Source organism: Tenrec ecaudatus, chromosome 16 (genome assembly GCF_050624435.1).
Source record: "Tenrec ecaudatus isolate mTenEca1 chromosome 16, mTenEca1.hap1, whole genome shotgun sequence".
Classification (NCBI taxonomy): Eukaryota; Metazoa; Chordata; class Mammalia; order Afrosoricida; family Tenrecidae; genus Tenrec; species Tenrec ecaudatus.
Window position 1 is genome coordinate 4666183 of NC_134545.1, and position 11115 is coordinate 4677297.

The window sequence follows — 11115 nt, forward strand, 5'->3', positions numbered from 1 at the left end:
AGGGGCATCGACCCAGTGCACCTGGTAGAGAGGTTGGGTGAAACATGCAAGGGGTGCGGGGTGAATTGGACACCTTTCTGGAAGCTTCCACAGGTCTAGCTCAGTCCCCTTGGTTTGTCGGTCAGCCTCACTCTCCCCTTCTTCTGATGGCAAGGGAAAATGGTCCCTCCTTCCTGCTAACAAGGTGAGCCCTGCCTTTCCAGCCTGTCTGCACCCCCACCTGGATACCCCGCACTGACCCCTGGCACACACCCCAGGGCAGCATCCCCTACCAGGGGGTGCCAGGTGGAGAGAAGGTGGGGTGGGCACGCCCTGTTTTCTGCCAGTCTGGAATGATGACTTCCTCAATTGTCTTCCTCATCCACCGAATGCCAGTGCCCATGCCCAAGCCCGTGTGGTCAGTCACTAACCCTAACCAGACCTATGGCTATAGGGGGTGGGGGACGACACTGCAGCTCACCGTCACCCTTCACAGAAGAGACTGCCACTTCTCTGTCTCTCTCCTTCAGTGGGCTCTGACCACTGACCCTTCCATTAGGTGTCAAGTATGTAAACAGGGCGCCCTGGGCCCCTCCCAATACAAAATGCAAGCATTTTAATCATTAACCCACTCCCTGCGGTGGGTCGGCTCCAACTCACAGGGACCCTGTGGGACAGGACAGAGCTGTCCCACAAGGTTCCAGAGACTGCACATCTTTACAAACAAGACTACCTCATCGCTCTCCCTTGGGGAGGCAGGCTGCTGGGCTTGAACCCCCGACCTTTTGGGTAGCAACTTGACACTTAACCCCTTGTGCTACCAGGGTTCCGTCTTGTTGGTTGGTTGGGTTTTTTTTTTTTAAGGAACTACTGGGCTTGCCTTCCCAGCAGGATGGGCGCCAGTAGGTGGGTTAGCTTAGTCTTAGTTCATTCCTTCGTGAATTCATTTTTGTTTGTTAAATCGTGTGCAGGCAGAATGACCCCATGTCTGTTGTGCTGGGTGTTGTGGTTTCTGGCCCAGCCCCCAGGAGCCTACTGTCCAGTGGACAGACCGGGGTAGGCTCTGGACTGACTATGGCCTCAGAGGTCCTCCACGCCCCAAACCCACAGCCATCAAATAAATTCCAACTTACAGGGACCCTAAGCTGGATTTCTGAGGATTTGACAATCTGTCCGAGGACAGCTCATCTTTCTCCCAAGAGGTGGTGGCTGGTGGGTTTGAACCCTGAACCCCGGCAGTAGTCCATGGCCTAACCCACGTACATCAGGGCCACCGCCACTGAAGGGGAGACTGTGCAGGAGGCGACTCCCACAAGTGGCAGGAAGGCCGGCGCTCGCTGACTCAGCCCGATGGCTGCACTGACTGTGACCTCTGGCCCAAGGACTGAACACCAAGTGCTGTGGAAGCTTCTGGTTCTCACCCAGAGCCAGCTGTTCTGGGTGACACACAATCGCAGACACACACAAAGGCCAGCATTTCCCTCCGCTGCCCCGGCTGGGGGACAGGGGTGGGGGGTATACTGGGACCCTGGGGGAAGGGGGCAGGTAGGGTCAGGAATTGCTGCATTGTGGCACCGTCTCTGGACCAGGTGCAGCAGCCCCTGGCGGGCGAATGGGCCAGAGGAGCCTAAGACTTGGGTCAGGGCAAGGCGTTTAGACTGCCAGGTATCCGGGAGCCACAGAGATTGGTGGGTAGCTTCAGGATCAGAGACAGAAGCCATGGGGCAGAGGACACATGTGCCTGACAGGTGAGCTCATCTTCGTCTAAGTATGCAGGGCAGGGGTGAAAGAAAGATGATCTCTGGTGACCCCAGGTTCCTGGGGGCTAGTCCAGCACTTTGGCAGTGGGGCTGGGGGTCCCAGTGGCTCTGTGAAAGGCCAGGGCCAGGTTTGGGGACGTAGGGGCAGCGTCCCGCACCGCCCTCCGGCCCTGCCAGTCTTGGCGAGTGAGTGCCAGTCTTGGCGGCTGCATTTTAAAAGAAACGCGGTTACGCTGGTGACCCTGAGCGGCTTGTACAGCTGCCAGGCGGCATGTGGCCCTGGGACGTCTTGCGCATTGGGGATGGAGGAGAGGAGGCAGAGCAGCGAGGTCCTGCTGCCCAACAAGGAGAGAACCTTCCAGAACAAGCACGTCCCCTGGGAGCACATGACAACCCTACAGAGTCAGGCTGGCCAGGGGGAACTGTTCACAGGCCCCTGCCCGCTCTGGCCAGGTGGGCCTGCAGCGGGCAGAGCACAGCACAGTCAGCAAGGACTTAGTGGGCACACTCTGACAGAAGATGGTCACCCATGGCCATCCCGCTGGCTTCTCTGAGCAGACCAGTCTGTCTCTCCACAGCTCCTCGGCCCGGGCCTCATGGGCAAAAGGAGCTGGCCCTCCCGTGGGCCTAGGTCAAACCCACCAAGAATCACCTGCTTCCCAGTCAGGACTCGGGGCTACCTGCTCACAGCCAGGAGATGCCTATCAGACCCACAGCTGTCGGTCCAGTGAGGGTAGGCTATGGGGCCCGCAGGGAGCAGGTGTGGGTTTGAATCCTGGCTCCACCACTCAGAGCGATGTGAGTCAGGCAAGTTGCGCTCCCTCTCCATGCCTTTTATTCCAAGATCAGGGATAGGAAGAGAGGGGTGAAAGGTGATAGAGGATTAATGACACCACCTAACTTGCTACAATCCAGGCGGACTTGAAGCACCTGCTGATGAAAATCAGAGCCTGGAGACAACTCACTAAGGAGCACCCAGCCTCTGGGACCAGGAGGTAACATCGCGACACACAGAGCAGAGCTCGGAGCCGCCACGAGCGTGGAGCAAGCTCAGATCCACAATCGGCTCCTGGAAGCAGCAGCCAAGAGATGGGGCAGCTCTGCTGCCCTTTGTAAGTACAGCAATGTCCCTGTGAGGCCTGCGGCGTGCCTGCCTCCAGGCACGGCCTCTCCAACAGCCTCGCCGGCATGTGCGAGCTGGCCACGGGGCAGGGAAGGATGGTGGTGGTGGTGGTGTGTGTGTGTATGTGTGTGTGTGTGTGTGTGTAGGATGGGGCTGGCGATGGATGCCGGCAGTATGTGGACTGCCCGGAGGACAAGCAGCGCGTCCAGAATGCTCCCGAGAGGCGAGGACGGGGAGACTTGATCTCACATGCGTTGCACGTGTCGTCAGGTGAGACCAGGTCCCAGGACTGGACATCATGCTGGACAGAGTGAAGGGATGAAGACGACCCTCGAGGAGGTGGACTGACCGCCCACGGCGGCAAAGAGGCTCCATTCTGTGCAGGGTAGGGCTCAGCTGTGGCTCGGAACCCACCGGACTGCACCAAGAGAGGACAATGGCAACATAACTAGGGCGTGCTAAGCACAGGGGGGCACCAGGCACTAGCCAATGAGAACTCCCCGAGATTTGCCAGCCCCAGCTTGAAACCACCCCCACCCAACACCCCCCCCCCACTGCTTCTCCACGGTGCTGGAGCTAATGGGAGGACAGGAATGGACGGCGGCCCCCAAAGCACACGCTTGCCGCAAACTCGGGGTGAACGGGGTTTCTGTAGCTGTGAGGAGGCTGAGGTGAGGTCGCACTGGATTAGGGGGAGTTCTTATCCAATGATGGGGACCTCCCAGGAAGGGGGGGATTTGGATAATGTCAGGCGCAGGCACAGGGCTTCTTGGGGGAGACTGGGGTGATGCAGCCACAAGCTGAGGGGTGCTGAGCAGCACGGCGACTCTCAAAAGCAGGAAGAGGCAAAGCCAGGCCCTCCCAGAGGCCCGGCTCCCAGTCTCAGAAGACGCGACAGTTGGGGTAAGGCATGTGGCCACACAGCCACACACGGGGCTGGGGAGGAGGGGCAGAGGTGAGAAGCTTTTGCAGGCAGTGTCTGTGGCAGCGCCCCTGGCAGCACCTGTACTCACAACCAAGCCGAGCTCACGGCCATCACGCCCACGTGACCACCGCACAGGCACACCAGCCCCGCTGGGCTTCCAGGATCCCCACTCCCAATGGGGGGAGAATGCCCTGTCCTTCACCTGCGGAGTGGCTGGGGGTTTCGAACTGCCGACCTTGCAGTGAGCAGAACCACAGTCACCACTGTGCCACCCACCAGGGCTCTCGTGGACACGTAGACACCAGGAGCCACGATCATCCCACTGCCTTCAAGGAGACGCCAATGTACCACAGTGACATCACTGGACAGCTGTCCAGCCCCCCTGGACGGGGTAGAACTCCCAGGGGCTTCCTGGGGCAGGAGCCGACCGCCTCACCTTGTTCCCGCTAAGGGGCCGGTGGGTCTGAACCACCGACCTTGTGGTTAGCAACCTAACACTTAGCCTGCCTGAGACACACAGTGGGCAGCCCCATGGGGCACTGGGACGGGCCTGCAGGCCCACGGGGAGGGGAGGCGTGGGCCCACCCCAGCTTTTCTCTGGGGCTCCGACTGGTCTGGGAGGCTCGTGATACGGAGCAGGCTGCCGCTGAGATCCCCGGCCACACCAGGTGGGCTCAGGGGCTGTGCAGCCCAGGGGAGCCCCTCCCTGCTGGACAAGCCTGGGGACCCGATGCTTTGGGCAGCCTCCCAGGGAGCCCTGTTCCCGTCCCGCCCGAGGCTCCTGCCGGCTTGTTCCTGCCTCCCGGAGGGTTTCACTTTGCCACACATGCAGGCGCCCCCGCCCGGGCACTCTGGCCACAGATGGCACTGAACACGTAGGGCTTCCGGAACTTTGAGCCCCTCCCAGTCTCCGGTGGACGAAGAGCCTAGTTCTGGCTTGAGAGCCCTTTGCAGAGCCAGGGCAGGGAGGAGGCCACGGACCGAGTGCTGCCCACGCGGTGCTCCTGACACTGGGGGAGGGCCACCCCAGGCCACCTGCCCACTCGCCGTGCATCCTCGAGTCCAAGCCAGGTCCCCAAGGTGCCGGAGACGAGCCCCATGAACACCCAAGCACCCTGTCCCTGTGACACCGAGTGGGAACAGGTGGGCACCCTGCTTATGTTGGCCACATGACCAGGAGAGACCAGGGTCCAGATACGAGGACATCCCGGGGCAGGGCGCAGGGCAGTGAGGATGACAGAAAGCAGGCCCCCCTCTAGCACAACCCCGCACAGGTACAGCTCGCACCTGGCAGGCCCACTGCATGTGTCCTTCTGCCCCGACGGGGTCAGTAGTTCAGGCTGCCATCTGCCTGGTGACGAGGGTGGCTATGTGGGAGTCTCGCCGGCTGGCCTCAGGGGTGATGGCACGGCACCTTTTCCACGTCAATGGTGAGGCCACCAATGGGCAGTGAGTCCCTGTGCTAGATGGGAGTCCAGCCCCAACAGTCAGCCCTTTCCTCTTGCGACAGATTCTCCAGGGCCTCAAGAGTCCCCACCTGCCCTTCCCATGGGCGGTGTGTGGTGCATGGAAAAGTGAGCTGCAGTAGTCGCTGCCAATGCCCAGGCCAGAGTGACCCTGCGGGACAAGGTCTCAGTGCCCCACAGGTTTCCGAGGCTGTCAGTCTTCACAGACTGTCACATCGCTCCCTCCTCAGAGTGGCTGAGGGGTGTGATCACCCACCTCCTTTCAGCGAGCAGCCCGGAGTTGCTGACCATGAGCCAATCCCTCTAATGAATTCCTCCGTGGACGCCGCGTTCCGTACCACTCTCCAGCTGCTGAGAGTGCACGGCTGTCGTGTGTGCAAACTGCTCAGCAAGTTACAACTTGAGCCGACACCTCCACAGTGACCTACAGAGGCTTTGAAACTGGGGCAGCCAGCCCCCCCGCCCAGCCACACCCCAGCCATGGCGACAGTCGATGGCCAGGGTGGGGCAGGGCGGGGCGGGCGGCGTTTTGTTTGGTTGCAGGTAAGTCTGGGGAGTCGGAGCTGTGGGGGACACCCGCGCTCCAGGCCACTCACCGGAGGCCGGTGGCGGGTCTACCAATGTTGCTATCCCCCCCTGCTGCCCCATTTAGATAGAGAGAAATAAAACAGGCGCTGTTACCGCAGAGACTCACGACTGGGGCAGAAAGGCCAGGTGGGCACAGAGAAGATAATGCCATCCAGAGGGCTGGCAGACCCTTCCCAGAGCTGCTCCTCTGTTGGCCCCTCAGGGACCGTGGAGCCAGAGCTTCCAGGAGCCTGTGGTACCCCCCCCCTGTGCCCCATGATGATCATGGAGTGCCCCCACTCCCTCCACAGACGCCGGGCCCACTCATTTCTAGAGGAAGTGCCCGCTCGGGCCAACATCTGCCAAGTGGGGACCGCACGCCACCAACTGCCCCAGTGGAGCCCCTGGGCAAACATTCTGGGTGTGTGGTTTGGGGCTGAGAGTGAAGACAAAGAGGTCAAGGTGGGGCAGGGAGACCAGTCACGGGCACCGGGCACGCTGCCCGCAGCCCCTGGAAGGGCAGGGTCTGGTCACCACACTCGGGACGCATGGAGCTGGGCTCAGGATGGTCTGGCATGCTCCCACAGTCAGGGAAGGGAGTGGCTTCTTAGAGCAGCCACACTCAGCCACCGCCAATCCCCAGTCACTAACTGAGCACCTACTGTGTGCCAGGGACCCGGACATAGTCATCCAAAAGTCACGCGTGGTCCTGTTCTTGTGGGATTTCCAGTGGGGGCACTGGGATGAGGAAGCCCTCACCCTGGAGGGGCTCAGAGTGTGGCAGACACTGTGGACCGCCTGCGTGGTGCCCATGGTCAACTGCGTGGCTGCCTGTGAGAAGATGCAGGCCCACGGGGACTCGTGGGACAGGGAAGAACTACTGCCCCACAGGTTTCCGAGACGGCCACTGGCTCTCATCGGAGTAGAGAGCTCAGCTTTCTCCGGTGGAGGGGCCGGTGGTTTCAAACAGCCAACCTTGCACTTGGCCCTCAGCAACCTGCCTGCTGGGTGACCTGAACTAAACCCACCAGGCCTCTGTGAACGACTGAACGCAACAAACGGGCCTCTGCGTGTGTCTCTTCCTGCTTTCCCCAGGGACAGGCCAGGCTGGACTTCCAGGGTCCCAGGCTGCCACATCCCACCCTGAGGGAGAGAAACAAACTGGTAGCAATCCAAGGGAACCCTAGAGGACACAGGGAGAGAGGCTCACGTCACTTGCTGGTGCCACGGAAGAAAGGCCTAGAGACTTGCTTCTGGAAAGCAGACCACCCGGGTTCTCCTATGGGGCTTGGGTCCCCTGGGCCACACAGAGGTCATCTGCATCCTGGAAAGGCCGCCCCCCCGGGGGGGGGTCCAAGGGCCCATCTGGCTGAGGGGTGGAGTCACTGGTGCCCTGTCTTGGGTCGCTGGCCCCAAACTCTGCTATTGCTCACTTCTCCTGTTATATTTGGTGACCCTCGGTGGGGGGGGAGCCTCGCAGGGGGTGGGGCATTTTGGACCAGAGGCCATGGGACTGGACGGAGGGCCAGAGCAAAGGGAGAGAGGGTCAGGAAAAAGGAAGGTCAGAGGACAAGACAGAAGGAAACACAACCGGTGTGGAGAAGGATGGGAGAGACCTCGCCGCTCCTGTTAAGAGTTAGGGGCTCAGAACCCCACAGGAGAAGTTCTACTCTGTGCTATAGGGTTGCTATGAGTTGGCAGACTTGACCATCAGAGAGAGAGAGAAAGAGAGAGAGAGAGAGAGAGAGAGAGAGAGAGAGAGAGAGAACGAACTGTAGCAGCAAGAGCAACCGTGGTAACTCAGGTGGAAGGCTCACCATCCACGTGGAAGACCAGGCCCTGACTCCCAGCAGATACACCTCATGCGGCTCAGTGGAGCTTCCAGACCAAGAGAAAAGAGGAAGAAAGACCTGGCCAACCACTTCCAAACACCAGGCCAGGGAAACTGTGGATGCCAGAGATCCGGCCCACAGCCCTCCGTGGGGGAGGCCCAGGGCGGGTCGTCATTAAGGCCCCTTGCTCACGGCTCACAAGGGCAGCCTTCCGAGGAGGCAGCCGACCCCCTGCCTGCCTGCCTCCCTCCCTGGTGGTGCAGCGGTGAAGTGCTCCGCTGCTAACCGTCAGGCCGGAGTCAAACCCACAGGCTGCTCTGGGGGAGCAGGATGGCCCCTCTTGCTCCCGTACAGATGAGCAAACTCAGGAACCCACAGGGGCCGCTCTAGCCTGCCCTGGAGGGTTGTGGTGAGTGGGTGCAGACCGGTGGCAGGGCAGCCTTTATTTCGGGATTATTCTCAAGGACCTGCAAGAGAGCCGGGCACACCGCCGGCCGGACGGCACTGAGGCGCCAGGAAGAGTGAGGGGGAGGCCACGGCTCTCTGGAAGGACCAGGTCTTCCTGGCCGGGAGTTTTTTCAGGGAAACATCGGACGTGATTTTCTTTTGTTCCTACAGGTGATTCCAAGGTGACTGGACTCTGGTGGGAGAAGCAGACACAGGCCACTGTGAGGAGCCCCGGGGTGGGGGGTAGGGGGTGACGATGTGCAGCCCCCAGTGAAGGTTGGCCAATCGTGGCTGCAGACAGGCAGCAGCTCCCAGCAAACTGCAGGTGGGCGCATGCATGCCCGTTCCACATGGTCCTCCACGCTGCCCCTCTGGCTTTCCCAGCATCCTTTGGTCCCCAGTGTGGTCCAGCAAGTTCCTCTCTGGTCACCATGCACATCGGTCACCCATTGGACTCTTGTGCATGGCTCTGTACCCTGGCGGAGCATGGTCACCATTGGGCCGTGGTTCCTGCAGAAGGCAGGCCCCTGAGTGAGGGCGGAAGGGACCACAGAGGGAGTCTGGAGCCACTCACTCGTGACCGCTGCCAACGGGGTACTCGGTGCTCTACTCGGTCCCGGGGGGTGGTGGTGGTGGTGCTGTGGTCCTCCGGGCTCTCGCAGCTGCACCTTATCTCTGGGACATGGCCTGCAAGACCAGGCTCTTGGTGAGGCTTAGGGATGAGTGTAGCTACTGAATATGCTCTTATAAGTATGGACGGTGAGCCCCCGTTTAGCTTGCTTTGGGCATGTTCTTGGGAGGAACTCATTCCCAGGGGTGGCCTGCCCTACCCTGCGGGGTCGCTGAGTCACAGGGGGCCTGGTGGCAGCGAGCCCCTGGAAAGCAGCATGCCGGTAGAGTAGAGGATCTGTGGGAAAGAGGGGACCCTGCAGGAGGGCTGACACAGGGACCGCAGCAGTGGGCTCCGACGAGATGATGGTGACCCCGAGGCTGGCACAGCACCAGGCGGTGTGGCCCTCAGCCAGACACAAGGAGGCTGTGAGCCGGAGCCAAGTCACCGGCACGTCACCGCGACCTAGCTTGGGAGCCTCTCAGTAAGGCGGTGAAAGGCGTGGCCCGGCAGTGCCTGGCCAGCATGAACCTGCACTGGCTCCTAGAGTTCACTGCTTATTAGTGACTGGCCAGTGGACACCAGCAGAGTCCTCCACAGTAGCCGAGTGGTTGGTGCCAGGTGCCAGGTGGGGGGGTCTCAATGCAACCAGACACTGGAGCAAGAGCAGAGCCACCGTCTTCTCCTGAAGGGAAGGAGTCTGCCTAGCGCCAGGCCTGAGCTGTAGAAAGACCAGGATAGACACAGAGACCCACCTACGTGTGGATGGACAGACAGACAGACACCCCGTGACAGTCGCCCGGGAACGCCAACATGGGAGGGGTCTTTCTGGCCGAGACCGTGAGTTGTGGGGGAGGCCGCGGCCATTTAGGCTCGAGCCGGCCCACTGGAAGCACGGCCAACCTCGACTGGCTCTATGGTCTAACTGACCGCTGTCAGAACCGTCCTGACCGGAGCCGACTGCGGGTCCCTGGGGACACTGTGGTTACACACCGGGCTGCTCACCGCAAGGCCAGCAGCTTCAAACCACCATCATTCCCCGGGGGGAAACAAAGCCCTGTCCTCCGGCGAGGAGGAGACGCACGGTGAGGAGGTGGGAAGCCCACGGCATAGTTCTCCCATCCTGTCGGCGGCTGCAAGTCGGCACCGGCACGTGGCCCCTGGTTTGGTTTCTGGAGGAGCCACACGGGCTGGTTTCCTTGGACGCGGCATGACTCAGAGCGGGTCAGTGGGGAAGTTGAGGTCGGGTAACAGATTACAGGGCTCGCCTCTGCTGTGCTCCATGTGCCTCTGCTTTTTCTCCCGTCAGAAGAAACCAGTGTGAGCATCGGGTGGGGGCCGGGGAGATCTAAGCACCTGCCACACGGCTGAGTTGCTGTGTACCACGTAAACCCAGCCCGTGGCACTGATCCACTCGGTGGTGGGTTACCAGCCGGACTCAACGGCTCCAGGGTGGGTTACCAGCCGGACTCCTGGTGTTTGTGGGTAACAACGCCGATGTGAACTTTTAGCCCCATTGCTCCTTAGAACCAGCCACGTGGAGTGACTGTGTGCATGTGTGCACACACTCCTGCCCTACGTGCTCCCATCAGCCTCCTCCCAGACTGCCGAGTCCACGGGGGAGGACTGAGCTCAGGGGAGCCACGAGGACCGCTCAGGGGGAGCCAATCCCTGCTGCGGCAGCCACTGCAGCCACCTGGGGAAAAGTGCCCCCAGCCCTCGGCAGAGACGGACCCCTGGAGAACGGGAAGAGGGGGACAGTGGGGGGGTCCCCATAGTTGGAGGGACAGCCCAGGTCCGACCGAGGAGCCCTGGACCCCAAGTGACACTCTTGTCCTCGCAGAGGAAGAACGGTGTCCTAAGCAGAGGCTGTTTGTGGTGGCCGGTGGCAGGCTGACCAGCGGCTTTGAAAGGGGCCTGGAAGGGGCTCTGACAAAGGGGCCACTGTCTTGCGGGGCGGCAGGCCGGGCCTGGGAGTTTGCACAGCTGCGGCTGGACGCAAATGTGGACCTGGAGCTGCCCCGGCCGGCCGTGGCGCCGGGCATTAAACCCGACACTTTCCAGATGTGCGGCGCCCGCCCTTTGGCAAGGCGCAGAGCTTTCTGTCCCCAGGTACCCACAGGCCCCCGCCCACAACAGGCCTGCTGAGCCCTGCCTCCGCCCAGCCTGGGACACAGGAGCTGCTCAGGGCAAAGTTGGCCTCCATCACTCTGCACCTGGTGGCAGGTCAGGGGTGGGGGTGGCGCCCCAGGGTCTCCAACACCCACCAGGAGGCTGCCCGGAAGGCCTCGGGGACGTGGAGGGCGTCACTGTCTGGCCACGCTCCCCCAGACCCCTGTGTCAGGTCAGCCAGCACATGTGGGCCACAGTGGCCTGGGGCACCCAGGCGCTGGGTGGGAGGGAGGG